This window comes from Dipodomys spectabilis, unplaced genomic scaffold (genome assembly GCF_019054845.1).
Source record: "Dipodomys spectabilis isolate Male_0828 unplaced genomic scaffold, ASM1905484v1 ptg000197l, whole genome shotgun sequence".
Taxonomy (NCBI): Eukaryota; Metazoa; Chordata; class Mammalia; order Rodentia; family Heteromyidae; genus Dipodomys; species Dipodomys spectabilis.
Window position 1 is genome coordinate 19,249,827 of NW_024870874.1, and position 27,818 is coordinate 19,277,644.

Consider the following 27,818-nt stretch of genomic DNA (forward strand, 5'->3'; position numbering starts at 1 on the left):
ATTACTTAGATAGCAAATAGGTGTTTTTTTATGGTAAAAAATAAATCATAAATGTAAATTGCAGTGATTTTTTTGAGAATATAGGCTTGTTCCTGGTGGATTGAATGATAGAGTCTTAGTATGAATTCATTAGACCTTTTTTTGGTACAGTGCATTTGCTTTATTGATGGTTTGGTAGAAATAATGTGGGTTGAAACTACATTTTCCAAGTTCCTGTAACCAATATGTCAATTACTATGCGCCTGTAATAGGTGTTTGATAAATATTTCTATAAATATCTTTTATGGGTTAAAGGTAGGTTATTTAACACATTATATATCCTGATTTGTTAATCCAACACATGGAAATAATGTTTGTCTTTTATGTTACCTGTTTAAGTGTAAGATAATATATTTTAAGTCCATTTCAGAAACAGAATTAGGGACTTCCGATTCTAGCCACGATGAAATTATCTTTTGCTATTAGCACCTATAAGCCTGAGTGGACACAGATATTGTAGTCAGCAGAAGAGAGAACACATGAAATGAGCTCCACTTTTGTTCCTGCTTCTCTTTGGAGCACTTGCCAAACTGTGGTGCAGGAAAGTGGTCAAACATCAACCGACTCGGAGCAAGGGAAGCACAGATCTGAGTTTAGGGATGCAGAACAGCTGAAATTTATGGACTAGGATTCTAAGAGGAGGTAATTGAATAAAAGAGTCCCAGAAAATATAAAGTGGAGTGCCAATAAACCTTTGGTTATATATGAAGCTCTGCACTCTACAATGCAGTTACAGTGGGATTGTGAACCGAATGGACATTGAATACTTGGAAATGTTTGAATTCAGACCAGCTAGTTTTGGTGGAGAGCATATTGAATATTGTATGCTGTCATCTATGACTTCAGAAAGGTCATGCTTTGGGAATACAGCTGTTTCTAGGTATAATGGAAAGGTTAGTGTAGATTGCACACAGCAAAACCTCAAACCAAATCCCTTTGGAATTAGCTCTATCCACTTACAAATAAACTGTCTGAGAGAGGAAAACTTTAAAGTAAGAACAACATAACTCAAATTCTGAATAATGAAGCATCCAGTGTCTAGAATACAATTCCTATGTTCATGAAAAAGCAAGAAAATATGACACACAGGCACAGTAAAGAAGTTCAATAAAAAATTTAGTATCTGAATTAGTATACTAGCAGAAAAAGCCCTGAAGAAATAATTGCCAAAGAATTTCCAAATTTATTGAAAAGCCCCCCAGATCTGAGAAGCTCACCAGATCCCAAGCAAGATTTAACACAAAGAAAATCAACACTTAGAAACAGCATTATCAATTTGCTGAAAACCTAAGGAAAAAAAAAATCTTACCAAGAGTCAGGAGTAAAGGGCACATTACTCATAGAAAAACAGTGATAGAAATTATCACTGACTTCTTATCAGAAACTGTAACCCAAAAATCAATGTTTCATTTTACATGTTCAGTCAGACCCCAAAATTGTCAATCTGGAATTTTGTTATCAACTGAAAATATCCTTCGGAATGAAGATAAAATAAAGGCTTAAAAAAATAAGTTTTTACATCAACTTTATTCTCAGAGCCAACCTGTATAAGTTAACAAACCCCTACATTGCCAACATATTCCTTCTTACATGTTCCAAAATCTCATACTCAACAGTGAGTTCTGGGCTGCAAAAGAGGATTTACTGTTTGCACCTGTCTGTAAGGTTTTGTAACAAATTAGACAAAGACACACTAGTGCTACAAATAGTGTCATTTCTAAGTCAACTAAAGCTGAAGCTACACTTTATTAAATGAACAGTTTTTTTTCATGTAGAAGATGAATAAGAGCTAGAAAAGTAAATATGTGGGCAAAGGTAAAATACTTTTTCCTTATTATCTATTTATTTGTTAATTTTTAAGCAGTTTATAGAAAAGCAGAAGTACACATGTCCTTCTTTACTCAGATTTAGCTATTCTTAACATTTGACCACTTTTTCTGTGTATGAACAAATGGCATCTATTCATCTGACCTACTGGATATACTCTAGTTTTGTCCTAGGATCTCATAATGTTGCTAATACCAGAGTTTTTGTTTCTTCAGTTGAGAAGCCAATCCAAAATTATGTATTGCATTTAGTTTCCTTTATATGTGAACTTTTCTACTTTTTCTTTTCTTGCTGAAAAATAAGCTCTCTTACTCTCTTAACATAAGTTTCTTATTTTTTGTTTAAAAACATACTTAGAATGTAAAAATATGGATTGGCTAAAAAGATATAAATGGAAAATTTATCATGAGATGCTAGTTTGTTATTACCTAAACATAGCAGGTATACTATTATTAAATGGAATTATATGTATCATATTATAACACTTAAAACTTGAGTACTTAAATCCTAGGAAGAAGTGTTGGGTGGACTATGTATCTTCTCTGGCAAAGTTATAAAATACTTTCTGAATGAGTTTATATTCTTTGGCTTGGACTAGTACTCTAAATTTAAAACAACATTGAAATGAATAACGACCCTATTTGTAATACTATTACCAAGAAGAGATACACCTTTTCTATATATAGATTAGAAGGAGTGATTTTTGTGCTTTGTCTCTGTATTATGGAATGGGTTATTTATTTTGCTACCTTTAAAGATACTAGCTTAATGGTTCAAGAAATCCACTTTTCTAAAGTGGAGTTCAGTATATTATGGAGTTATACCACAACAACCTCAATATAATTTTAAGACATTTTTATCACCCCACAAACATCACCTTGTATCTATTCTCTATTTCCCACTCCTTTTAACCTAGCCCTGGGCTACTACATGTTACTTTGTCTAGAGAAGTCTTATTTTTTAATTAATTTACTTTATTGTTATCATACAGATGATATACAGAGGGTTACATTTACCAACATTAGGTAATAAATACATTTCCTTTTGTGAAGTGTCATCTATCCCCTCCTTCTCTCCCATTCCTGTCCCCTGTCTCCACCCATGAGTTGTATAGTTCACTTCCATTAATGTCCAGTGTGCTCCACTGCTGCACTTCTTCAACCTTTTTTAAAATTAGATTCTGTGCCCTCTTCCCACCCTCCTACAGATAAGCACGTGAATATACTGAATATAAAGTAAAGAATAAAGAATCATGAGCAAAAGAAAACACAAATGAAGAAGAGTCCTTTGTTTTCATATCTTTGGGGTTCGTTTCAGTATGTATATTATTTTATATATATGAAGAGTTGCTTGGGTATTGCACCTTTGTAATTCTCTCCTAAGACTATTTATGTGAGTATCTAGAATCTTGTGTCATTTGTCATATCCCAGTGTGCTTTAGATCTAACTTTTTCATATCAGAAGAACATGTGCTGTTTGTCTCTCTGATCTTGGCTTACCTAGCTTAACATGATTTGTTCTAGTTCTGTCCATTTCTCTACAAATGGTATTATTTTATTCTTCCTGATGGCTGTGTAAAACTCCATTGTATATAGGTACCACATTTTTTGGATCCACATATCTATTGTCCAGATGTCCTACTTTTATCATGGGTCTTGGTGTTCATTCTTTGTTTTTCTGTAATGCAGATCCTTAAATTTTTTTTTTTTGTTACAGTTTAAGAGACAGTAGACAAGATCTATTTTTGTGTCTTGAAGAACCATTAAAGAGGTATCAGTTTTATGTTTATCTGTTAGTAATTTATAATCCCATGGTAAAATTGTGGCTCTTTCACATTAATGAATACCTGTAACAATTCCATAAGCTATTTGACAAGTATAAAGCATATAAAAACCAAACTATTCTAATAAAAAGTTTAATGTAGAAAGAACATTTCATATATTTATAGTTGGTTTGAGATTAATGTGAAAGCATTCTTGGTCTTTTTCCTTTTTTTATCTTCCTTCATAGATTTCCCATCTTAGCCCTATACTTTTCTGCCCTCTCTTGTTTTTCTTGGGTTGGGGGGGGGGGGGTCAGGGAAGGCTGGTAAGGGATGGGAAGGGTAAACTAAGGAGGAGGCTACAATGCTTGATAAGAAATGTACTCACTATCTTGCCCATGTAATTGTAACTCCTCTGTACAGTATTTTCACAGTAAAAAAAAATGGCTACTAGAAAATTAAAAAAAAACATTTTTGTAGAATGACTGTATCATAATTAGAATTGATCTATTGTTGTTTCTCAGCTATTTTACTTATCTTATTAATCTATAGATTTGATACTAAAATCCCTGAATAAAAAGAAAATATTGCACTAGAATTACATTAATATTGCATTATAGAAACTAATCTTTACTTGTTCTTTATCTTAAAAGAAAACATTCAGTCTGAGAGGAAAGCATTTTCTATTGAGAAATTTATCTAAATGTATGTTATTTTTTTCTTGCCAGTCCTGGGGCTTGAACTTAAGGCCTGGTCACTGTTCCTGAGCTTTTTTGATCAAGACTAGTATTCTACCACTTGAGCCACAGTTCCACTTCCAGCTTAATCTAAATGTTTTAACTTACTACTATACAAAAAATGATTTTACAACTTTTAAACTATTTTTAGATTTCTGTCTTTTTTAATTTTCTCAAAGTTCTTTCAAGTTACATAATACTGAGAATATTAGACTATGCATTTATTCATAAGCTGAATATGTAATGATATATACCTGTTGACTAATACCATTAAATGTAAAAAACAGTCATTAATGTAATATATAGTATCATACATCATTATGACACATGTTAGAGGGATTAAGAAAGAATTTTTTTGGCTGATGAACTGGATCAGTACAGAAATTATGGAGGGAGAGAAATTGGGGAATGGTACTATTATTCTGCAGTAGAAAAACTAATGAGATAATATTAGTAGATAGTACAAAAGAAGTGAATGGACCAGGTCTTTAGAAATAAGAAAAAGGAAGATTTAGCTGCAACTGAAGGCTTATTTTGTGGACTAGAAGAAAAGGTTCAATAAGTAGATTCAGATTGTAGTTTCTGGAAGGCCTTTAGTGTCATTTGAGTGGTTTGGGATTTCACATTAGTAGTTTTTGAACCTGCTAACATGTCAAATTTATCCCCGGATTGATTCTTAACCCCTTTTTGAATAAAGGTGTATGGTGGATAATTACTAGATTCTAGATTCTGTGTTGTGTAGCTTCTGAGGTGATTCAGATATATTTGGGACCAGTGGTTCTACAAATGTTTCTTGAACTGGCAGTATTGGTATTACTTATGAACATATTAAAATGCATAAGTTCATCTCACCCTTGACTTATTGAACCAGAAACACTGGTGTAGAACCCCTAGGGGCAGGCTCTCATTGTCTGTTTTAACAAGCCATTCAGGTAATGTTGTACCTTTGGGGATTTTAATTGGGGTGTAATGAGATGAAAGGAGATTAATGTGATAGCAGTAAAAGGAACTGAATGGAGAAGACAACTACCAAAGAGGCTAATGAAGAGTCTATAGTATATTACTTGCAGTATTGTCTAATAGTAATGTAAGTAACACATGCTTTGGTGGTGAAAACAAAAAGAAGAGAGAAGTGGATTTATAAACTTTTTGAATGTTCTAGAAAATTGGTGAAATGATATAGTTGGCCTATCAACCAGTGCACACATGATTTATTGTTAAATTATTTGGATCAACTATCTGTTACTAACTGAGGAATAAAGCTGAACAAGAGCTGTTCAGTGAGGTCACTCCAGCGAAGTGAGGGAGAGCCTGAAATAGTATAGACTTTTGTATTACATTCAGAGAGTGGACAAGTGGTAACACAGGAGGAAGTAATTAATGTTTTCCTGAATGGAGGATTTAGGACAGAGACTTTGGGTTTAAGTTTCCATGTAGAGTGGTTTACATAGGGCCAATTTAGTTTCATATACTTGTCAGAGGAATGCTGTTGAGGTTAAAAATTACTTCTGGAAAATGAAATAATTGAGAATAACAGACACCTGTAGTTAAGTATGTAGCAGTGTGGGTGGAAATGATGAGATAATATGGTGAATACAGTTGTTAGTATTTAGGAATCTATTTTCAGTGTTTATTTGAATGGAAGATACTGGTTTTGTTTTTGTTTTTGCTAAAAACTTGAAATGTAGTTTTGTATGCTAAATCTTGGAGGAGAAAGTAATTCTTGATCTTTTAAAGACTTCAACACTTTTTGTCCAGCTTGGACTCTTCCTGGCAGGCAGGACCCATGCGTAGTTGGAAGCCTCATTTGTCTCAGCATGTTTGTGTCTGGAGGCAGACAGTGAGGAGACAAGGCTATAGTTGTCAGAGTAACAAGGTGTCACAGCTTTCTCTCGGTGTCAGCCCTGTGACCACACACCGTTGCACTCCTTTCTCAGTTTTACACTCTTTTGAAACTGTGATAATAGAAATACATGTTTTTGCCCTTCTGAGCAGCAGCAGCACCTTCCAAAATGTCACCTACATGGTGACATGCCTGTCATACTGATGGCTGCACATTTTCAAGTGGATAAGATGGAGGTACATAGGAACACAAAATATTCATTTTGAGTTGAACACTGCATGACAGTGAAAATAAGGGGATTACTTTAACCAAACCCAAATGCTTCAGCCTTAGTGGTTCTGAGAAACCTGTCCATTGCGGGGTGACTTGTTTAACCATGCCTTGGTATACTAAGCAGTGTCTGCAGATGCACACAGTGGGCTCTAAATACTCTACTTACCACTAACAGATACTTCCAGAGCAAACCTTTTCATAATTTTACTTGCCTTTGTTCCTTTTTTTCTTTTTAAGGGAGTGACAGAGACAGAATGTACAATCATTTTAGTTTTGTTAACTGCCACATAAATGTTTAAATAGTGATAAAATTAACCTCATGCAGGGAGGGAGAACTTGCTGCTTGCTGTTAGGTAAGAAGATCCACAAAATGATTGCTACTGATCCTGACCTAGAGAGGATTTGCAAGGAGACATACAGTTTCCATTTTGAATCCAGGCTGGCAAGTCGGTTATTCTTAGGTTTTGTTGCATTCAGTATTTTAGTTAGCTTGAGAATTCCCTGCCTTAAAAACCAGCTTTTTTTTTTTTTTAAGTGTTCTAGGCTATATAACTTGTGAGAGGTGGGTTTTTTTTTTTCTTTTTAGGATATTCCTTTATTAACATTTATTTTTCATTTCTCAACCTTTACAACTTTCTCATGACCTCTGTTTTGGTTGGCCTAGCAAAGCCATACTGTCAGCTGGGCCATAGAGTCTACAGAAAGGAACTTTTTGCTTTCTTACTTTTTTCCTCCTGGAAATTTTGTTCTGTCTTCTCAATGGCTAGGCAGCATGTGGCAAAGTGCGTTCGAGTTCGTGAGCACAATTCAGTTAACATTTGAAGCTGAAATAAAAACCTTTCTCTAATTCAGAGTTAGTTTCTGTAGCCCCGGACTCTCCCTGTGTTGTTTCATGTTTACCACTAATTCTTCAAGCAGGATCTGATGGGCAGCCAAGGAGATGGTTCTGGCGGCTAGTGCAAATGTGGCAGATGCCCAAGTAAGAGTGCTCGGGTATCTAATGCTCAGTGAAGCTTGACATAAATGTGGACGGCTTAATACACTGAGCCAAACTTTAGAAAATAGTAGGTTGGCAGGGGTTAGCTAGAATACATAGATCCTGTGGCAAGCTTTTGTTTCTTAAATTTCTAGATGCCTGACATGGCCCTGTTTGTTCCTGATTATATTCTGTGTAATTTTCTTTCCAACTCATCACCTCCATTGCTTATCTCTATTTAGCTTTATCTTGGATTTTAGAGGATGGACAATTAGAAGCAAGTGTCCCTTCAAGATTTGCTTATCAAGCTTTGGCACCCAAGCCTAAGCAAAAGAGTTTCTAAGAACCAAGAGGCTACAGTAAGTGGTAGTCATCAATAGTCATAGGTAAAATACTGTAATATAAAGTAGTTCTATGAGTTGAATGAAATTAAAGCAGCAGCCATGACCTTCACTAGCATTGCTCCTGTTTTACCAGATAAGAGTTTAGAGAAACACAATGATACTTTTCTGAATTCATCATCTTTTTTTTTAAAGTTTGCTCTTTTAAAACCTATTCTGATTATGGAGGAAATGCATACATCTTAGTTCTTGACAAGAATGATAGTTCTTTGGGCTTCATTATCTGTCCTGCAGACTTATTCAGAAACTTTATCAAAGGAATCACCTTTTTATTTCTCCAAGTTTTGTTGAGTGAGGAATTTGTGAAGCCCCCACTGCACAATGCTTCTACTTTATCTAGTATAGCCATGTATTGTAGCGTGGACTGGGCTAGAGGAGCAGCTTTACTATGTGTCTGGAGCCTCTGTGCTCTCCACACCGTCTCTTCCTCCATATGATGTTTCAGTGTATTGGTGTCAGGGCAGTTGGACTAACGTGATAGCTGGGTTGTGGATTTGGGTGATATACATTATCACATCTGCCTCATTCTTTGAGTCAGAAGAGCTGCTGAGATTCAGTGGCAGGGAAAGTCCAGTCCTAGGGAAGAGTAGCAAAGCCATTGTAGCTTAACTTTACTCTCCATAATATTGAGGAGTTTATGAGAAGTTGGCAAGGAAAAATGTGGATTTCTAACTTGTGACAATGACTCAGTAACAATACCTTGTATAATGTTGGACTCTGGAAATTGGTTAGGTAATATTCAAATGACTTAAACAGATTCAGACACACAGTTTGACCATAAAGAAAGACTATTCAATAAGGAAAAGACAAGTCTTTCACAAGATTGCTTTATTTCTACCAACTGAAATAGGTAGGGAGATCTGTTTTTGTTTTTGTTGTTGTTGTTGTTGGTCATGGGGATTGCACTCAGGGCCTGGGTGCTGTCCCTGAACTCTTTTTGCTCAAGGCTGGTATTCTCCCACTTTGAGCCACAGTGCCATTTCTGGTTTTCTGGTGGCTAATTGGAGATAGGAATCTGTGGAGACTTTCCTGCCCAGGTTGGCTTCAAACTGGATCCTCAGGTCTTAGCCTCCTGAGTAGCTAGGATTATAGGTGTGAGCCACCAGTGCCCGGCTAGATTGGGAGGTCTTTGAAAAAGAGAATTAACTTGGTCCTTCAGAAAGTAAGCCACCATTATAGTTTTGGTCTTTACCCCCCTCCCCAACCTTCATTATGGAAAAAATGATCAGACATATAGTACAATGGATCCAAATGTATTCATCCTACCAGTTGTCAGTTGATAGCTAACATTTATCTCTATCCCTCCCTTTGTATTTCGAAACAGTCTTATAGATCACAGTTTTTTCCTTTATTTCAGTATGTATCTCTAAAAGGTAGGAACTTTCCTTAGAAGAGCATGTCAATACCTAGAAACAGAATATCCTTAAAATTAAGTGGCTAGTCATTGTAAATGTTTGCATTTTATCAAACATGATGATTATGATTTTTACAAGTTGCGTTGGGCTCCAACTAGGATTTAAGTGTTATAATTTAATAAAATTTTAGAACCTTTTTAAACTATAAGTTTCCTGTACATCTCTCATTTTATTTTTGTCCTTTGAAATTGATGTATTGATGAAAGGAGATTATTTATTCTGCAGAATTAATTGTAGAATGGCTTTCATTGATTGGTGTTGTTTGCTATTTATTTTTGTCTTGTGATGTGAATCTAGAGACTTGATCAGATTTAAATTGATTTGAGGGGGCCATGATTGTACTTCATAGGAGAGGGTAGATATTATCCTTTCTTTTGATCGTGGAGTAATATGGTCAACGCAGTGTTTTTAGGATGATTTATCTGCCAACAGTGTGCAAAATAAATTTGTGGTGAAAGAAATGGATAGAGAGATTCTAATCAAAAGGCAAGTTCAATCGATATAGGAAGGGAGACAGAACAGTGAAAGAAAGAGGATAGAGAGATTAGAGAGATTTTGGAAGTAGAACGAACTTTCACAACTTTGTAACATTGACTCTAAAAAATAAAGAGCCCTAAGTCAGGGTGAAATTTTGAACCTGAATGACTGAGAATTAAGATTTGAAGATAGTGCTTTGTTGATGTTAAATTGAGGCATTATCATGAGAGGCTAAGAGAGTTGTTCAGGCAGGAGATAGAAATTTAGGGGATAATACATAGAATTTTTAAATGGATTCTTCAAAAAATATGCTGGTAAAGTGAGATGTGCATTCTTGAAATAGTTCATCAGTTCAGCTTTCTATAGCTGTTAACAGCAGAGACAGTTGCCAGAGGCTAGAATTTCTTTTGATGATGACCATATTTTCCCTTTTCTTTTGCATGGTTTATAGAATGTACAGGCGATTTGGCATGCAAATTTTTGAACAGGACCAAAATTCTGCTTAAATGAGAGGTGTGTTTCAGAAGATTGCTTTGGAGATGCAGAGTTACAGCTTAGGGAAGGAATTAATGCTAGTGAGCCTGGAAAAAAGTGAGGAAGCAAGCAAGACAGAAAGTGTGAGACCAGTCTTTCAATAAAAATATTGTGACTGAGGTGTTTGATACACTAGTTTTTTCCCTTGTAAACCTGTATCCACAAGCCTGACACATATTTTAAGAAAATGTTATTTCAGAATATCTGTTGAATTGTTTAATAACATCATACTCATCTCTGTTTTGTGTATACTTTTGCTTAGTTATACCAGGTTGAGAAAATAAAATTTTGCTATCAAATCTATACCATATGAGTTAATGAAGTATCAAAGGAAGTCCACACCTCCTTTTTAGAGTCAAATTGTATTAAAATCTTTTCCAGTTTTTTTCCAATAAGATTGTATTGTAAATCTTGTAACACTCTGAGATGCTAGTTTTTTCTTTATTTTAAAGTTATTCTAAGCTTTCCAGAAGTGTTTACTGATATTAAAGCATTGTTCATATAAGTAAGGGTAGCATACACCTGTTTTTGATTATCTACCTAAAAGTTTTGAAGGGTTTTTAAAAACACAAAGTGAACAACAACAAAATCTACTGCTTTGGAGACGATTTCATAGGAAGACGAGAGATACCGCCAAGTGACAGCAAATGACGAAATCTCAGCACGAAGTAGCCAGCCTCACGGGGGTGATAAACGACAGCACTTAGATATGTGTTAGCAGCGTGATATGGCAATGAAAAAGGCCAGCACTATTTTTGGCTCTTCTGCACAAAACAGCATCTCACACCAAGCTGGGCTGAGCATCCCTTTCTATCTAGTCCTCAGGAGGCAGCATTTGGGAGGCTTCCTTGAGGGCTGGCCATGTGTGCTCCGGGAAGATAGACAACTGGTGGGAGTCCCCAACAGAGCATCTGCAGTGAGTAAGGACTTCACATGAAGCCAAGTTTGCTGCTTCTAGGGAAATGACATGTTTAGGAATGAACATGGCAGCAAAGAGATGTTAACCCTTGCTGACATGGGTTAATTGCTGTACAATTTACAGATCATCCAAAAGCAGCTGTAAAGCAAAACTAAGCAAATGTGCCAGTGGCTCGCTCCTATAATCTTAGCTATTCAAGAGGCTGAGCTCTGATGATCATGGTTTTAAGCCAGTCCAGAGAGGAAAGGCTGTGAGACGCTTATCTCCCCAAAACTGCCAAAAAGCCAGAAGTAGAGCTGTGGCTCAAGTGATAGAGCTGCTAGCCTTGAGCAAGAAAAGGTCTGGGACAGTGCGCCATGCCCTGAGTTCAAGCCCCAGGACTGGCCAAAAAGAAAACAAACCAATATTTTTCTCAAAGGATCAACATCGGCAGTGCTTACTGTAGTGGGAAAAGGGACACAAAATAATGAATCATGTAGGCAGGGTGCTGTTGGTGAAAATTTAGTTGAAATTGTTAAACTTGAGAACAAGTTTTGGGGATACGACTTTGAAGGAGTCTTTAGGAATTCACATATAAAATAAAGGAATTAGTTACTTTCCTCAACACTGTAAGTGAGCACAGCAGAAAGAAATGAAGAAATGCAAAAAGTGAATAGTATGTCAGGGAATATTTCTGCAGTGAGAACTATTGGACCATAGAACATTCTTCTTGGAACATAGCATTGAATTTCATTGGATGTTTGATCCTGACAGACTTGAATAAGTAGTGAATTAGACTGAATACACCTTTAGGTACTTTACATTTATCTTTTATCCAATTCTGGGCCATGTTGATGACACCTTCACTTGCTGTGATTAGAAAGAAAATTTTTTTTTTTTTTGGTCTATACTAAAGAATAATCGGAATGCTTGGTTGGTTGACATAAGTGTCAAGTGGATTTTTCTTGCTCTGAGCATGACCTGGCACCATCTTCTGATTTTGTAAAATGGTTTGAGATACAGTGCTCAGGATCCTTACTGAGGGTGGCTAAAGTTTTTGGAATGGGCTGTTACGTATCTTTTTCAAAGATACACTATAACCTACCAGGGTTGTTAGCTAGCTTCCTTGGCCTTGCTTTGGGATCAGAAGAACTTTTGAAGTGAATGACACATTTATTTTCCTCATGATTTCACTTTTAGCAGATTAAGTGTTCTTAGACACTTACATTGTCCTTTAGAAGTGTGACAGTTATAGGTCCCTGGACAAGAAAAGAGCTACTGAAACCAAACCTGATTTCCTAGGCATGGTAATGAGTGATGTGCATGCAAATCTTTGTAGTAGTGTCATTATATAATTAAAGACGTTATTGAACAGAAAATTTGTACTCAGATTCAGTTTTATTACAAATATTCCACGTTACCCATAATAATCCATTCTCTTGGATAAGATTGTTTTCTTAACTAGGCATTCCAATGTCTCCACAATTTGTGGTGTTTATTTTTCCAGGCTTACTTTTAAATTTTCTACCAAAAAAGCCCTGCTTTAATCGAATCAATCTTTCTCTCTGTCCTCCAAATATGACTCTATTCTTTTTTATCCCAATACTTTTATTGGTACTATAAATCTTAAAGCTCCTGTCTGTGCCCTCATCCCAGAATACTTTTTCTGATGTGCTACAATCCTCTATCTGATCTGTATAAAGCATTCATTCATCATTTCCTTTCAGGAACTCAAGGTACTTTTGTTTTTCACGTCTACATTTTTTTATTTTAATCAGATTAAAGTTTTTCTTGAGGACCATTTCTTATACATCTTTACCTTTCTTACAGTGTTATTGTATTTACTTCTTTCAATTTGTAATTCTTTATTCAACTTATTGTTAAGCCTTTTGTGAGAGGAGACTGTAACTTGTTTATTCTGTGCCTCCCATCTACCCACAGAGTTTGGTACAAGTTCTTGAATGCATTATTTACCTAATAAATACTTTTGAAGTGAGTGAGTACTCGCTATCCATATCTTTTACTGATTGTCTGATTTAAGTTTTGTTACAGAATATTTATTTCATACTTCAATTCATATGTTGCTGTCTAATCCCCAATGTCATGGCATTTGGAAGTGGGGCCTTCTTAAAGGGATTAAATAATCAAGAATAGAACTAGTTATATTACAACTAGAGTGTGATCCAGGAAATGGACCTTCACTACAGAAAATTGTCTTGATCTTGAACATTCTAGTTTCTAGAATTGTCACAGGATAAATTACTGCTTATAACTATTCATCTTTTTTTTTTTTTTTTGTTACAGCAAACCAAACAAAAACAAGATAAAAATTTAAATTCCTTAAGATTGTGTTGAACTTTGTAGATTTAAATATTGGGTAGGGGCTGGGAGAGTGGCTCAGTGGTAGAGTGCTTGCCTCACATGCATGAGGCCCTGCGTTTGATTCCTCAGTACCATATAAACAGAAAAAGCCAGAAGTCGTGCTGTGGCTCAAGTGGTAGAGCACTAGCCTTGAGCTGAAGAGCTGAGGGATGGTGCCCAGGCCCAGAGTTCAGGCCCCATGACTGACAAAAAAATAAAAATAAAAAAATAAAAAATTGAGTAGCATAGAATCATAAAAGACTTGCTATGTTTCCAGGAGACCAGTTCATCCTGCTTTTGCTTACAATGGTTAGTAGTTAGAGTCTCCTTTTGTGAAGTACTTCCTAATTTAGTAGGTTAGCTGAGGTTTCTTTACAAAGGGAATGAAATAATTTCGGCACGAGAAACCATTAATATTTGGGACTACTACATATTATTACTATATAACGCTCATTGACACACCTTATTTTCATCACCTGTGTGACAAAAACAGACTTGGAAGAACAGTAAAGTATTTGAAATTTGATAGTCAGTGAGTTAAACTAGCCAAGACTTTCCCGTTTGGAAAAAGACATTTAAAATTTAGGGTTTTTTTGTTCTGATTTTCTTACCCTTATTAGAATTTTTTTCTTTTAAATCTTGACATAAGTGAAATGTAATTGTTGTGAATTTAATCTGCTTCTTTCAGCGATATTGTTGATATGCAATTACCTTCTTAAAGTGTTAGGTCTTTCTTTAGTATCATCAGAGTTTCTATTATATAATTCTTTGGAGTAAGTAACTAATTAATCAGAGCATGCATTTCACTGGAGGGACAGCTTTCAGTGAGTGGTCTGGAGGTATTTCCTCTGAGTATAGTTTGAGAAACATTTTGTGGTCCTCTGAGAGGCAGGGTGCTTTAGAAATAAATGTAAGGCTTTTTATTACTACTCCTGGCCTACTATACAGAATTGTGCTAACAACGTTGATGATTCTTTTGCATAGTCAAATAATTAAACAAAAAGGTCCTATTAATTTTCAGCTCCATTAGAGATGCAAGAGTCAAAAAAGATATTTGGCAAATGGGAAGGGACTAAATTAGTAAGAGAAAGGAATTTTAATTTCAAGCTTCAAGTGAATGTTATAAATAATCTAGCATTAAAAGAAGACTGCACCTCTAAGAAAAAAGACAGCACCAAAACTACCAGTGCCTTTTTAAAACAGTAGCTATGTTCAGAGATAGAAAGGTAGAAGAAAGAAACTATAAGAATTTGAAATTAAAATAGCTAGAAATGCTTTAGTTTATTGTGGTATATTGCTTCTGAGAGCCTCAATTTAAAGATGTCCAACTAGTCTCTGGTAATTAGAGTAAATTTGCCATGGCCACCATCTATATATTATGTTATTGTTGCTGATCAAGCAGTAGTACTTCTGCTCCCCCCCTTTTTTGTCTATATAGTTGTAATTGAAGATGATTAAGAAGCCATTTTGTTTGTGAAAGTGTAAATGCAAAATTACTTCCTGAAGTAGGTACATGTAAAGCACTCACTTAAGAAGTTTTCATTTTTAATATAAAGTACTTACATGTAAATACTCAACATATAAAAAATACTCACATGTAAATGCCATCCTTTATGTTTAAAGAACTCTTGTTCATCTTTTCAAATTATTTATTTATCAGAGGTCAGGGAGATGAGGAGGTAAATGCAGTCAAGGGCAATGCTACTTTCTTTGAACTAAAAGCTCAAAGGCAGCCAGAAGAACTTGAGAATTTTTTTTTTTTTTATTATTTTCTTAGTTTTGTATTGACTATAATTCCTTTCATCCATGAGATGCATACAGGACAGCAGTACTTCACCATATGAAACTGACTAGAATCCAAGAACCCCAGAACTGGTTACAAATATACCTAGGTGATTGACTTTTAGATCCTGTATGACTCTGAATGCAGTGGATTTTACTTCTCAAACAAAACAGACAGACATCCAAACAAATACCCCTCTATATATGAAACACACACACACACAGACACAGACACACACAGACACACACACACACACACAGACACAGACACACACACACACACACACACACACAGACACAGACACAGACACAGTATTTGTGAAGGAAAAGATGATCTTCATCTGCATTTCTGTTTGGATTTAATCTGACAGCAAAATCACTTGGGATTTATATGGAATAAATCTATTTTAACATTGTGAGGAAAAAAGTGGGGGACAACAAAAATTGTAAAACCATAGACATGACAATATGATGATTTTTTAAAATAAGTTTTTTATTGTGAAAATACTGTACAGAGGGGTTGCGGTTACATGAGCAAGGTAACGAGTACATTTCTTATTAAGCATTGTTGCCAATATGCTGATTTTTTAATGTTAATTTTTTATAACTCTGTGGGAGAGATATTAATTTCTTTTATCATGGAGGTTTCCCAAGGTAGACAGGTGCAGGAGGGAATGACCTCAGACAGACCACTGGTTCTCACAGTGTGGTCTGCAGTATCATCAGCATCACTGGGGAACTAGGTATAAATGCAGATTCTACTGCTTCCCCTCTCACCTACTGATTGAGAACCCACCTGGCACTAAGTCTTCCTTTGTTATTCTGATATGCTGGAGAACTAGAGACTAGTGAGGAAATGCTAGTACTATTTTAAGAAACTTCAATATGCAAACTTATGCTGGTGAATGTGACCTAGTCAAAAATTTAAATGTATTATTTCCTTCAACCCCTACCCCATCCCCAAGACTTCTGGGAGCTTACTATGTTAGTGACATCATGTGCTAGCTCATATAATTTGTAAGCAAGATTCTGGATATCATTTCAAAAATTCATTGTCTTCTGTTGAACAGAAAGAATTTAAGGGGAATAGTTTTAAAGGAATGTTCTTGTGACTTTTTACAATTCAGTACCCATCCATTTGGAAAGTACCAAGAGGTTAAGCAGTCAAGTTTGTACTAAGAGGAAAACAGTATAAAATTGGAATAGAGTTCTAGCCCCCCAATTATGCCTGCACTTTCCTTTATTCAGGAAGTGTCTTTTGAATGCGTTATTCATGTGTAGTGACTGGTCCTCCTGGCCTTGTGTAAATGATGTCAGTATTAGCCAGGAAATGTTGCTGTATCTCCATTTATAGTATAAACTGAGGATCCAGAACATACACAGTCGTATGATGAAATAAGGCTGTATCAGCCTTTTCTTAGTTTAGTTATTCCTTCTGGAATTTTAAACAATTCCCTTTTTTTTTTTTAAAAAAAAAAAACTATAGAATTCCTTTTACTTGGCTTATGTACTCACACAAAGATGGTAGAAAGTTACTGATTTTGTGTCATTAGCAATAGGATTCTGCTTTTCCTGTGTCAGAGAGTTAACTATCATAACTTTGTTACCTTGGCAATCATCTCTAGTTGACATTTCCTGAATCAAATTCGAATTTCAACAACACAGTAACACTCTTCTGACTGTAGTCATAGGAACCTATGGTCTCACAGGTTATAAATGGTTCATACATGTAAATTGCATTTCTGCAATGCTAATCATTAATATTTTTAAATTTTTATGTTATCCAATTCAGACAAAGTCTTTACTGGCTAATTGCATTGTCTTTGTGGAATATATTCATTCACAACCTTGTCTTGATAAGGCAGAATTTGAGTAAGTATGTTTGTGTTATTGGCCAAACAGTTTCTTTCAGTCCAGGATATTTTCTTTTTTATTCTTTCTTTTGTGGGGATGAAGATTGAACCAAAGGCTGTGTACATGCTGAGTAAATGCTTTGCCACTAAGCCATATCCCTAGCCTCTCAATCCAGGATCCTAACAACTTTTACATTGGTACATAAACCTTTTCCTTTATTTTGTGTTCACTCTGTGTTTATGTTATTCAGTTGTCTTGAATTTTTACTTTCAGTACAGAGTAGAGCACATTATTAAATTTTCTCCTAGATGTACAAGTCGTTATGTTGAAAACGAACTTTACAACTTTGGGGAGAGGGGAAAAGGGGGGGAGGTGGATTCGGTGGTGGGGTCGGGGAGGGGGGAGAGGATGGGAAGGGATGGGAAAGGGAAACAAGGGAGGAGGCTACAATGCTTGATAAGAAATGTACTCATTATCTTGCCCATGTAATTGTAACCCTTCTGTACAGTATTTTCACAATAAAAAATATAATAATAAAAAAATTTTCTCCTAGGCTTTTCTGCAGGGGCTAGCTTTGAACCTTGATTCCGTGGTCTTGTCAGCAGCTAGGATTACATACATGAGCTACCAACCAGCTCTCAACTGTATTTCTAAGTACAAAAATAACTAGATTGCCTTTCATTTCTTTCATTGAAACAATACCTTGGTGATTTGGCTTTATAGTCTCTAAATGGAAATATTTACATATATTTTGGTGAATGCCTTGTGCATAATTAGTAACTCTAAACTGATTAGAGAATGTAAAGTGATATTTAAGTGCTTAGTATTTTTTAATTATATTTACAAAGGTTAAAATACAGGTAATTCAACCATCATAATCATCATTTAGAATTTGTATACCATTTACATTTCCAAAGTGTTTTACTCATGTAAATTAGCTGGTCCTCCTGGCATTCCTGTAAATGATGTCAGTATTATCCATGAAATGTTGCCATGATAATTTTAGAGTTTTATTTTTATTTTAGTCAAACTGCACCTTGTTATAAAGGTGAAATGGTTAATAAATTTTAAACTATATAAGGTAAACATTCTTAATGACACTGCTAGAACTAAAACTACCAAGGTGCTTTCCAACTGACATTCAAAAATAAATTTACTTCCTATGTGTAGATTTTGATCTTAGATTTTTTTTTCTCACCCCTCCTTTCACTTTTCTTTTTTAGTCTTAAAGCATTTATTTATTTATTTTTCTGATACCTGGCTTCTTTGAAGTCAGTCATTTCCGCTGTTTTATTTTATTTTTTATTGTCAAGGTGATGTACAGATTGTTTATAGTAACATAAGTAAGGCAAGTGAGTAGATTCCTTGTCAAAAAACCCATATACTAAACACCTATACCTCTCTGAATCTCTCTGATCACATGTCATTGAATGTCTATGTGGTGCAAGATTCTATCTTACACACTACAGATGCAAAGATGAGTAGTTGGAATGTGGTTTTTATGCTCAGATGTTGGTTCACTATCTGTGTTTTATTCACAGATAAGATTTGTCTTGAGTAGTAGACAAAATATACAGTTGGATATCTTAGAAGAGAAGTTTGGTCCTTTTAGAAATGCTTTAGCTGGTTTTCCTGCTTGGGCTAGCGCCCTTGGATAAAAGACCATATTGATCTATGAGAAATTTAAAAAGGGGTGATGATGGTGAGTGTGTTTTGTATGTGGCATGTTCTGGGGATAAGGGCTTCATGTAAGGTCATAGTCATTATTTTTAAATTTGAGAGGTAAATAGTAACCAGAATTTTCAAGATCATGAATGTCAGCTTCAGTTTCATAGTGAACCTTCTACCATGTATATAATATATAGTGAACCTCTGTACATAGTGAACCTGTGTACAGTCTCTCTATTAGGCATAGCCATTTTGTGTTTAATGATGTCTTGTACATTTTTTCCCCATTGGGAATTTTTGTGTGCCATTTTTACAGTATCATCTTCATGTCACTCCCTCACACCTTCCTTTTCCCCTTCATATTCTATCATTTTTGAAACAAAAGTCAGATCTCTTGTGGAGTTGCTTTTGACCTTTTTCCTCAGTTTTAGCTATTCAGGATTACAACAGCTACCTAAGATTCATTTTGCCTTTTTTTTCTATCTCATCCTCACTGTGAAGAGGTCTTGTTCTGTTTTGCATGACACAATGGGTTAATACATTGGATAGTGAGAGATAAATTTAGAAATAGTTGTGGTAGGTGTAGATTGTTGGTATGATGGCTGTTTGGGAAAAATGATTATGTAGGAGCCATAGAACTGAAAAAAAGAAGCAAGAAATAAAACATAAATGATAAAAACAGGATAGAGAAAATAAAATATGAGACCATGGTGAGGGGTGGTGGTGGTATAGGGAGGGTTTTAAACCAGAGTACTTGCTGTCAGAGTTCTGATCTATTAACTGAGCTGTTGTAGGTAGCAATAAAAGTTATTGAAATGTCTTTTTTTTTAAAACAAATTAGAAGATTGGCCTTTTTTTTTTTTTTTTTTAAATTACTACTCTGGAGTATCTAAGGAATCTTAGTTACCATCACTATTTGTATACAGTATTGTTTCCTGTTGCCTTTGCCATGTTTTCTTTATTTGGTATCTCAAGAGGTTGAGCCTCTTGGCAGTGGCTTTTGTATTAATATTGATCTGAATTCAGATGTATATCTTCTCTCTCCTCTTAATGTGTTCAACTTCTCAGTGATTTTAATCTTATTTTAAAATTATTGTTTTAAGTTCATCAATAATTAGAAGATAAATCATCTGAAAGATTAAAAAAGTAACTAAAGATATTCATATATGTGGAGATTTCTGTATTTTGTTTTGTTCATATTTCAAGTTTAGCTTCCTCAACCTTTTAATCCATTCCTGAATGTGTTATTTTAATAGATGTGCTATTTATTTTGAAACTAGAATATTAATTACCCCTTTTAAGGCAACTCAGTATCCAAAACACATTAACTGTGCCTTCTCTAAAAACCCTGGTGACACATTTTTGCCTGACAAAAGGGGGTGGGAAGAAAATTAGCTAATGAAATAGTTGTTCCAGACTAGTATATAATTAGGAGCTTTGCAAAAGTCTCTGGGGAAACTATAAAACTGGGAATGAGTAGAAAGTATATAAGTTACCTAATGCTCTACTAAGAAAATGTTTAGTGGAAGTGGATTTTTCCTGGGAAAAGTATTGAAAACAGAAACAGACCATACTTTTATTAGTTTGCTTAGGTATGCTGGTGTACTGAATACTGAAAATTCTACATTATTGTTATTATTTTGCTTCAGTTATTTTTAGATATGATTTTGCAATTTTATTTTTTCCTGGGCCAGCTTTGGACCTATGCCTCCAGTGTAGACAAACTCCACCACACCAAACTTATTGATTGAAATGAGGTCTCTTCAACTTTTTGCCCACACGAACCTCATATTGAGAGTCTTGGCTGGGTGTGGTAACTCATTGTGGGACATAGAATTTTGGGAGGGATGAGTTTAAGAGCAGCTCAATCCCAAAATTTGTGAGAACCTAATCTCAACCAGTAAAATTTGGGTATGGGGGCTTGTGCCTGTCATTCCAGCTTTCTGGGAAGTGTAAATAGAAGGAATGTGGTTCAGGCTAGTCCAGGAATAAATGTAAGACCCTATTTGAAAAATGGATTGAGGATACAGCTCAAATGGTAAGAATGCTTGCCTAGCAAATGTAGGATCCTGAGTTTGTACCTCAGTAGCACTAAAAAGTAAAAATAAGAGCAAAACCAAACCCCAGATCCTCTTGATTTCTAACTTTGGAGCAGCTAGGATTATAGGTCTAAGCCCGAGCATTAGTTTTTGATCATTTCTAATTGCTATTAAGTACCTGTATGTAGTGCTTTGTAAACGATGTGATTTGGAGGCTGTCGAGTTACTCCTTTACTTAGGTATGAGGTTGGCAATGTCGACATTTTCCTGATGTCCTTGGGGACTTACCGTGTGGACAGGTTCCCTGTTTAGTTCAGTTCTTTTCAAGCTTTTACAAGCGTGAGTCACTTGGGGTACATTTTTGCTAAGCTCTCAGGTGGTACCAGTACTGCTTGGAATACTTAATAGTGGCAACACCCAAAGTATATTCTTGTAACAAGGGAAGCGGTTTTCTCATTTCTGTGAAAGATACATGCACACCTCCCTGCTATCTTCTTTAGCATTTGTTACCTTGGTAGCTGTTTGGTCAGTACTATCTCCTTTTCCTAATTACTTACCCACTACTTTTGTGGAAAAACTATTGGTGGGGCATCACATTTGGCGCTGAGCTCCATCAAGTTGTTGACTCTGATTATCAATGCTACTAGAAATGTAGTTAGCTTATTGTAGTGATTAGCTACTAGATTGATGCCACCATTATTTATCTAGTTTTGTCTGTTTGCTTTGCGGAGATGAGTGCTGAACTAGCTGCATTGTCAAGCTAAGTAACTTCCGAATGTTGCTATCCTAGATGTCTTATGTAAAAATGACCCACATCAATCACAAAAGTCTTAATATTTCAACTTTGTTACATCTGTGACAACCTCTTATTTTTCGTTCTTCATGTCCATGGGTTTAGTTTCGGGGACCCTTTCTTTTTGCAGGTCACTGTATTTTCCTGCTCACTGCTCTGGCCCCGTTCCCATTTATTTACAACTGGATCATCTTTGTAAATGACAAATCTCTACTTAACATCAAAATTCTTCAGGTTTTGGCCAGACTCCTGCCATAGAGCTTTAAGGCCTTCTTCCAGCCTGGCTTTGATAACTTTACATCTCATTTTAGTTCCTTGAGGCATTTCTTGCTTTTTCCTCCTGGATTTTGCCTGTTCTGTCCCTTCTGCCTAGGATATTTTTACCTTCCTTCCTTCCTCCAGGGAGTCTCATTTATCTTTTACTTCTCAGCTTTGGTATTAAGCTTCCTGGAAGGCAGTTCCTGAACAGTCAAGGGAGCATTTGGTGTCTTTCTTGTGGACTTCTCTAAAGTCTTGTGCACTTTGCTGTTCTTGGCTTCATGGGCTGATGACTGAATTCTGTAGAGTTGTAATCCTAATTCACAGAGGAATATTGACTGGATAAGGGAGTGAATAGATAATGAAGTTAAACCCTAGGTACTTAGTTCAAGTTTGCAATGTTTCTGAGGCCATGGGGAGTTTATATTAAAATCATACATCGGGCAAAGAATGTAGTTTAAGTTGCACAGTGCTTGCAACCCTGGGTTCATTCTCCAGCACTGGAAAAAAAATGACATGACTTCGATTTACTAGTCATTTTAATGATGTAGGAACAGGAAATGTCAATAAAATGAATTTTGTAATTTTGTGTTAGTATGTAGGCAATGAGGCATATATTAAATATGAAGGAGGGGGAAAAGATCTGCAAGAGTAATCATAATACCAATAATAAATATTTGAGTTGAGATAGATTATGTGAATTGCTAAACATGAACTTCTCTTTTTTGTGGTTACTCTTTTCAGATTATAGTAAAATAATGCAAATATTATTTACAAATATTGGCATTATAGTTTTTTGTTTTTCAGATGTGATTTTTTTTTGTCTGCCTTTTGGAGCAACTACACCAAATATTACCCTAAGGTAATTTTGGATTGAAGTTTAGCACTAGCCACATTCACTTCCATCCATGTCACTGAGGAAATATTTGAGTGTCTACTATGAATCAGATGCTACCTTAGGTATGGGGATTGTGAGTAAGAGGTAGATAATCTTAAAGATCTTAGATTAGGCTGGTAATCATCTATATTGATAGTATCAGTTGATAAAAATACCTGGTTTGCTAAATATAATGTGCAATATCCATGTAAAGTCATATTTGAACACCTCTGTCTATAGATAGAGAAAGAAATTGTATAGATAGAGAAAGAAATTGTCCATTGCTGCCCCCACGGATTGTAGAGTGTGCAATGCCTTCATGCTCTTAGGGAACCTCCTCTGGCCCACATTTGGTTTGACAGAGACCAATCTCCTTGATCAAACATCAGCTAGACCCTACTGAGCCTTGACCCTCCATGGCAGTTTTTAGAAAATAGCCTCATACTTGATATTTGATCAGATTCCTTGCCCTCCATCTTAATGTGTGAGTTCTTGTCTTGCCTTGAAGCAAGAATCTCATTAGGTTAGTTCAGCAGCATTCTCCTGGCCCTTGATGTATCTACTCTTAGTAATGCTGTTCCCTCATTCATTGCCTATCTATCCTCAGCTGTATTTGTTTTGAATGGAATTGAGCCTAGTCTCTCTCTTTAGTGTAGTAATCTTGAATAAAACCAGTTACTATTTGAACAAGTGTTGGATTGTTTTTTTTTGAACATATTCATACCAGGAAAAATGGTTAAAATAATTGTTTATGATTGGATTAAAGTCACTGTGGCTTATGGGGACATTAGATATTTGAAAATATGTGATGCATAATTAAACTATGAAGAAATAGCAGACAGGCTCTGTCCATTTTTTACTACTAATCTATTAAATGACAGAGCTTGGATTTGAACCCAAATTAGTCTGACATCAAAGTTCATATGCTCTGTTTAAATGTTACACCACTTCTGATATTCTCTTCAATCAACCTTATGTAAATTGCATATATTTTTAGATTATATGGAGAATAGGCATGGATTCTGAGCACTGTAGGCCTGTAGAAGAGCGTTAAGTGATAATAATGTTTCTTTTCATTTACCTTTGTATGTCTTAAAATGTATCACTTTATAAGGTCAAAAGACCTTTCTAAACCACAGTAGCTCTATTCTGTGTTAGGACCATCTTATATAAAAATTTTGTTTGGAGTTATTTGGAGTGACTGCATTTAAAAAAAAAAGAAGTATAGTCAAAATCAGATAAAACTCCCAGTAGGTTAGTATATAGATAAATCATTGTTCTTACTTGTAGGCTGTGCCTTTATTGCTCCTAAGGGATTGTGCATTTAACTAGTAAATTTATAAGCATTTAGCTAAAGTACAGTAACAAAACGATCAAGTTTTATCACCACATTATTGAGGCTTTGTTTTCCTACAGGACAACCACCATGTTGATAGTCTGCTAAAACCACAACATTTTTAGCTGCTTTAGGTTTAGTCTTTCACTTGAATTAATTCTGCTTACAGAAAACCCTACTACACAGTGAGAAAAGTATTCCAGGTTATAGTCTGTGCTGCACTCTCCAGTAAATGCAAGTGGTTTTTCACTTCTTTCCCCTCAAAGCAATCCTATTTCACCAGCAAAGAGAGGCAGATTTTCTAAAGGCTCAATTTCTTTGTTGTTCTTCATAACCTTTCCAGAAGTGGCCAGAGGTGTTGATCTGCTTTTATTTGCTTGAGTATTTTCATCGTAACCTTTGGATTACTAACTCTGAGTAGTGAGTGTGACTTTCTGCTATCCTCCTCCTGACCCTTCCTCAGCTCTTCTTACTGGAGAACATATTAACAGCTGGCACTATTCACACATTTGTCAGACTGAAGACATTCAATTAATTTTTTCTTTCTTTTCTATATATTTTAATTGCCCCCGGGATCTGGTATTTTGAGGAATGTTCCTATTGGCCAGCTCAATAAATGTTGGAAATACTTTCCCCTTCATAGCTCTGAGCTAGTTAGCTTTGCAGGGCTGGGAAGGGGAGCTGAATTGAAGAAATGAAAATTGCAAGACCTTACTTAAAGGGAGACCTGTTGTCAGTTTACATTTTAAAATAATTTTTCATTTTCCAGGCTCTTTATTGTTAATTAGCCTATTTCTATGATGTTCTTAAGATACTATCCAGGATAGTTAGGTTTATTTTATAAATAAAAAGAGACTGAAAATATAGATTTATAGACATTCTTTTTTGGGGGTGGGGCGGGCAGGGAAAGAAATGAAATCATAGTTTATCTGGGCATGCCTGCTTATTGCATTTTATTTCTTCCCTATCTTCAGACAGACCATCCTGCTGAGCGCATACACAGCAAGTATACTTGTGAAATGGTTTTATGTCTATGAGCACCACATGGCTAGCTGCAGGAATCACAATAATGTGCCAGTAGCACATTAATGTGGTTTCAAGGTAGTTCACAGTCTTCTTATCCAGGACTTATATCTCAAAGGATATCTATCAGAAGGGAGAGGGGGAAAAAAGCAGCATATTAGAGAAAAAAAGCTTTATATTTAGGGAATTAAAGTTGTACATAGGTTATCAAAATAACTTTAAGTTTGAAGAAGTATATCTGTGGGTGTGTTTTCTTTCTCTGCCTATGGTTATATGTATATATATTCCCAGTGCATACACACTGATATCTATCCTACTATCTTATTTTGTATTTGTTTGGATGATTCCTCCCCCCAAATAGTAATTAAGTTTATTATTTATATATTTTTACAATCAGTAAATATAGATTATTTGAAACATGCTAGGATGACCTCTCTGATCTTATTTTCTCAGAGTTTAAGAGAGGTATTACATTGGATGGGACTATGATCTTCAAAGGTTGAAGTTACAGAAGCCAGATATACATGTTTTAATTAACCTTGGTCAGAATTGTGTGTGTGTGTGTGTGTGTGTGTGTGTGTGTGTGTGTGTGCGCGCACGAGCGTGTGCGCCTGTGCGCGTGCATGTGTACCAAGGCTTGAATTCAGGTTAGTGAGCGTTTTTTGCTCAAAGCTGGCACTCTACCATTTGAGTAATACCTCCAGTCAGGCACTTTGCTGGTTAATTGGACATGATGTCTCATAGACTTTTCTGCCTAAACTGGCTTTGGACTGCAATACTCCTAAGTAGCCTCCTGAGTAGCTAGGATTACCAGGTGTGAGCCACGGGGGCACCTGGCTAAGTCCAGATTCATGATCAGCCGTCCCAAAGATACTAATCTTTCCTGTTTGAAGGAATTTAATAAAACACACAGTTGATTACATATTTTACATTTATAAAGTAATTATTGCATACAAAGCAAAGAATCTTATTAGCTAAGCTATATACTGTTGGCTCATGTCTATAATCCTAGCTATTTAGGAGGCTGAGATTAGGTAATTCAAGGCCAGACAGGGCAAAAAGTTCCTAGGATTCCTTCTTAGCCAGTACTTGGATATGGTAGTGTACACCTGTCATTTCTGCTACACAGGAAGCTGACATTAGGAAGATTGTAGGTCTAGGCCAGATTGTAGGGCCAGGTCTAGAAAAAAACCCCAAAAACTGTTTTTAAAAATGAGATTCCATCTTAATGAAATTAGTTGGGCCTGGTGGGGTGAGCTTGTCCTCTTAGTTGTGGGCAGTAATGTCAACTAGGAGGACTGAGATCCATCTGGGCAAAAAGCAAAATAAGTAATTTTGGTACCATCGTAGGTCAAATTACTGTGTCTACTATAGTGTTTTTCTAATCATTTATAATGTCATTAGAAACAAATTAGAGAGTTTTTATCATTACATAGAATTATTAGTCATTTATACATTATAAGGACACTTCCCATTTCCTGTGCATTTCCTGACCTCTGCCAGTTCATTTAGAACATTCTCTTGCAGAATTCTAACAATCTTATCACACATTGTGTATTTGTAGGTTTAATATCAGAATTTAGCATCAGCAAAAGTAGAAAAACTTCTTGATCTTTATATTTTATTTAAATCCCATAGTACATTCCCAAGAAAGTTGTTTCAACAGACATCTCACTCTCCAGTATCCTAGTAAAGGTAGCTCTGGTTACAAATTATGATCAGATTATTAGAGACTTATCTTCAAGGGCACAAAGTACCCTGGCACTAGGGAAAGCTGTGTCACAATGTCAAGTGGAACATGCTAGTTTATATGGAACTCATGCAGTGTTGTTTATACTGAAAGTCTTGAATATATGCTCACCTGCTGTCTTTTCTTTTGCCTTTAAAAACTTATGGCTGGGGGTTTGAGATTTAGCTCAAGATTTAGCAAATGCAAGGCTCTGAGTTTGGTTCTCAGCTTTGGAAAAAAATTCACAAAACATTATGGCCAGGTACCCAGGCAGCTGAGATCTGATGATTGCAGTTCAAAGCCAACCTGGGCAGGAAAAACTTTGAGACTCTTATCTCCAATTAACCACCAGAAAACCAGAAGTGGCTAGTCTTGAGCAAAAGAGCTCAGGGACAGCACCCAGGCCCCGAGTATAAGCTCCATGACTGACAAAAAATAAACGAACAAATAAATAAAATAAAAAACAATGGAGCAAATCATCAAGGCAATTTTTTCTTTAGTTTTTAGTTACAAATTTGTAATAATTATCCTCTCTGTCTTTTTCTCTGTCTCTCTCCTATTCTTCTCTCCTCCATTCCTGTCTGCCAGGGATTGAACCCAGGATTTGTGCTTGCAAGGAACTTGCTCTACCACTTGAGGCATGCCCCTAACTTTTTTGTTTTTGAGATACAAAATAAAACTTTGAGACTCGCATAATCCCCCTCCCGCCTTCTTCTGAGTAGTTGGGGTTATAGGTGTATAACACCATGTTCAGCTTTTTGTCTTTTTATTAGAGGTCCTGAAGGCATTGTTGTTGCTCATGTGTAATAATAATATTATTCTGGATTGAAATGTGACCAGTACACTATGGTTAATGCTGGTGCTCCTAGGAAAAGGGTGATTGGCATTTTAATCAGCACCAGTATTCAGAACATTT

The 27,818-nt window shown here is 35.7% G+C and overlaps 1 protein-coding gene and 1 non-coding gene across 3 annotated transcripts in view; one reads left to right on the forward strand and one right to left on the reverse strand.

Annotated features, from left to right (window-relative positions):
• Exoc4 (exocyst complex component 4) overlaps positions 1-27,818 on the forward strand; it is a 691,851-nt gene that overhangs the window by 118,432 nt on the left and 545,601 nt on the right. The gene's annotated exons all lie outside the window — the stretch shown is intronic.
• LOC122121907 lies at positions 1,615-1,740 on the reverse strand. The gene has a single exon (XR_006150059.1). It is a non-coding gene; the product is annotated as a small nucleolar RNA SNORA40 (small nucleolar RNA).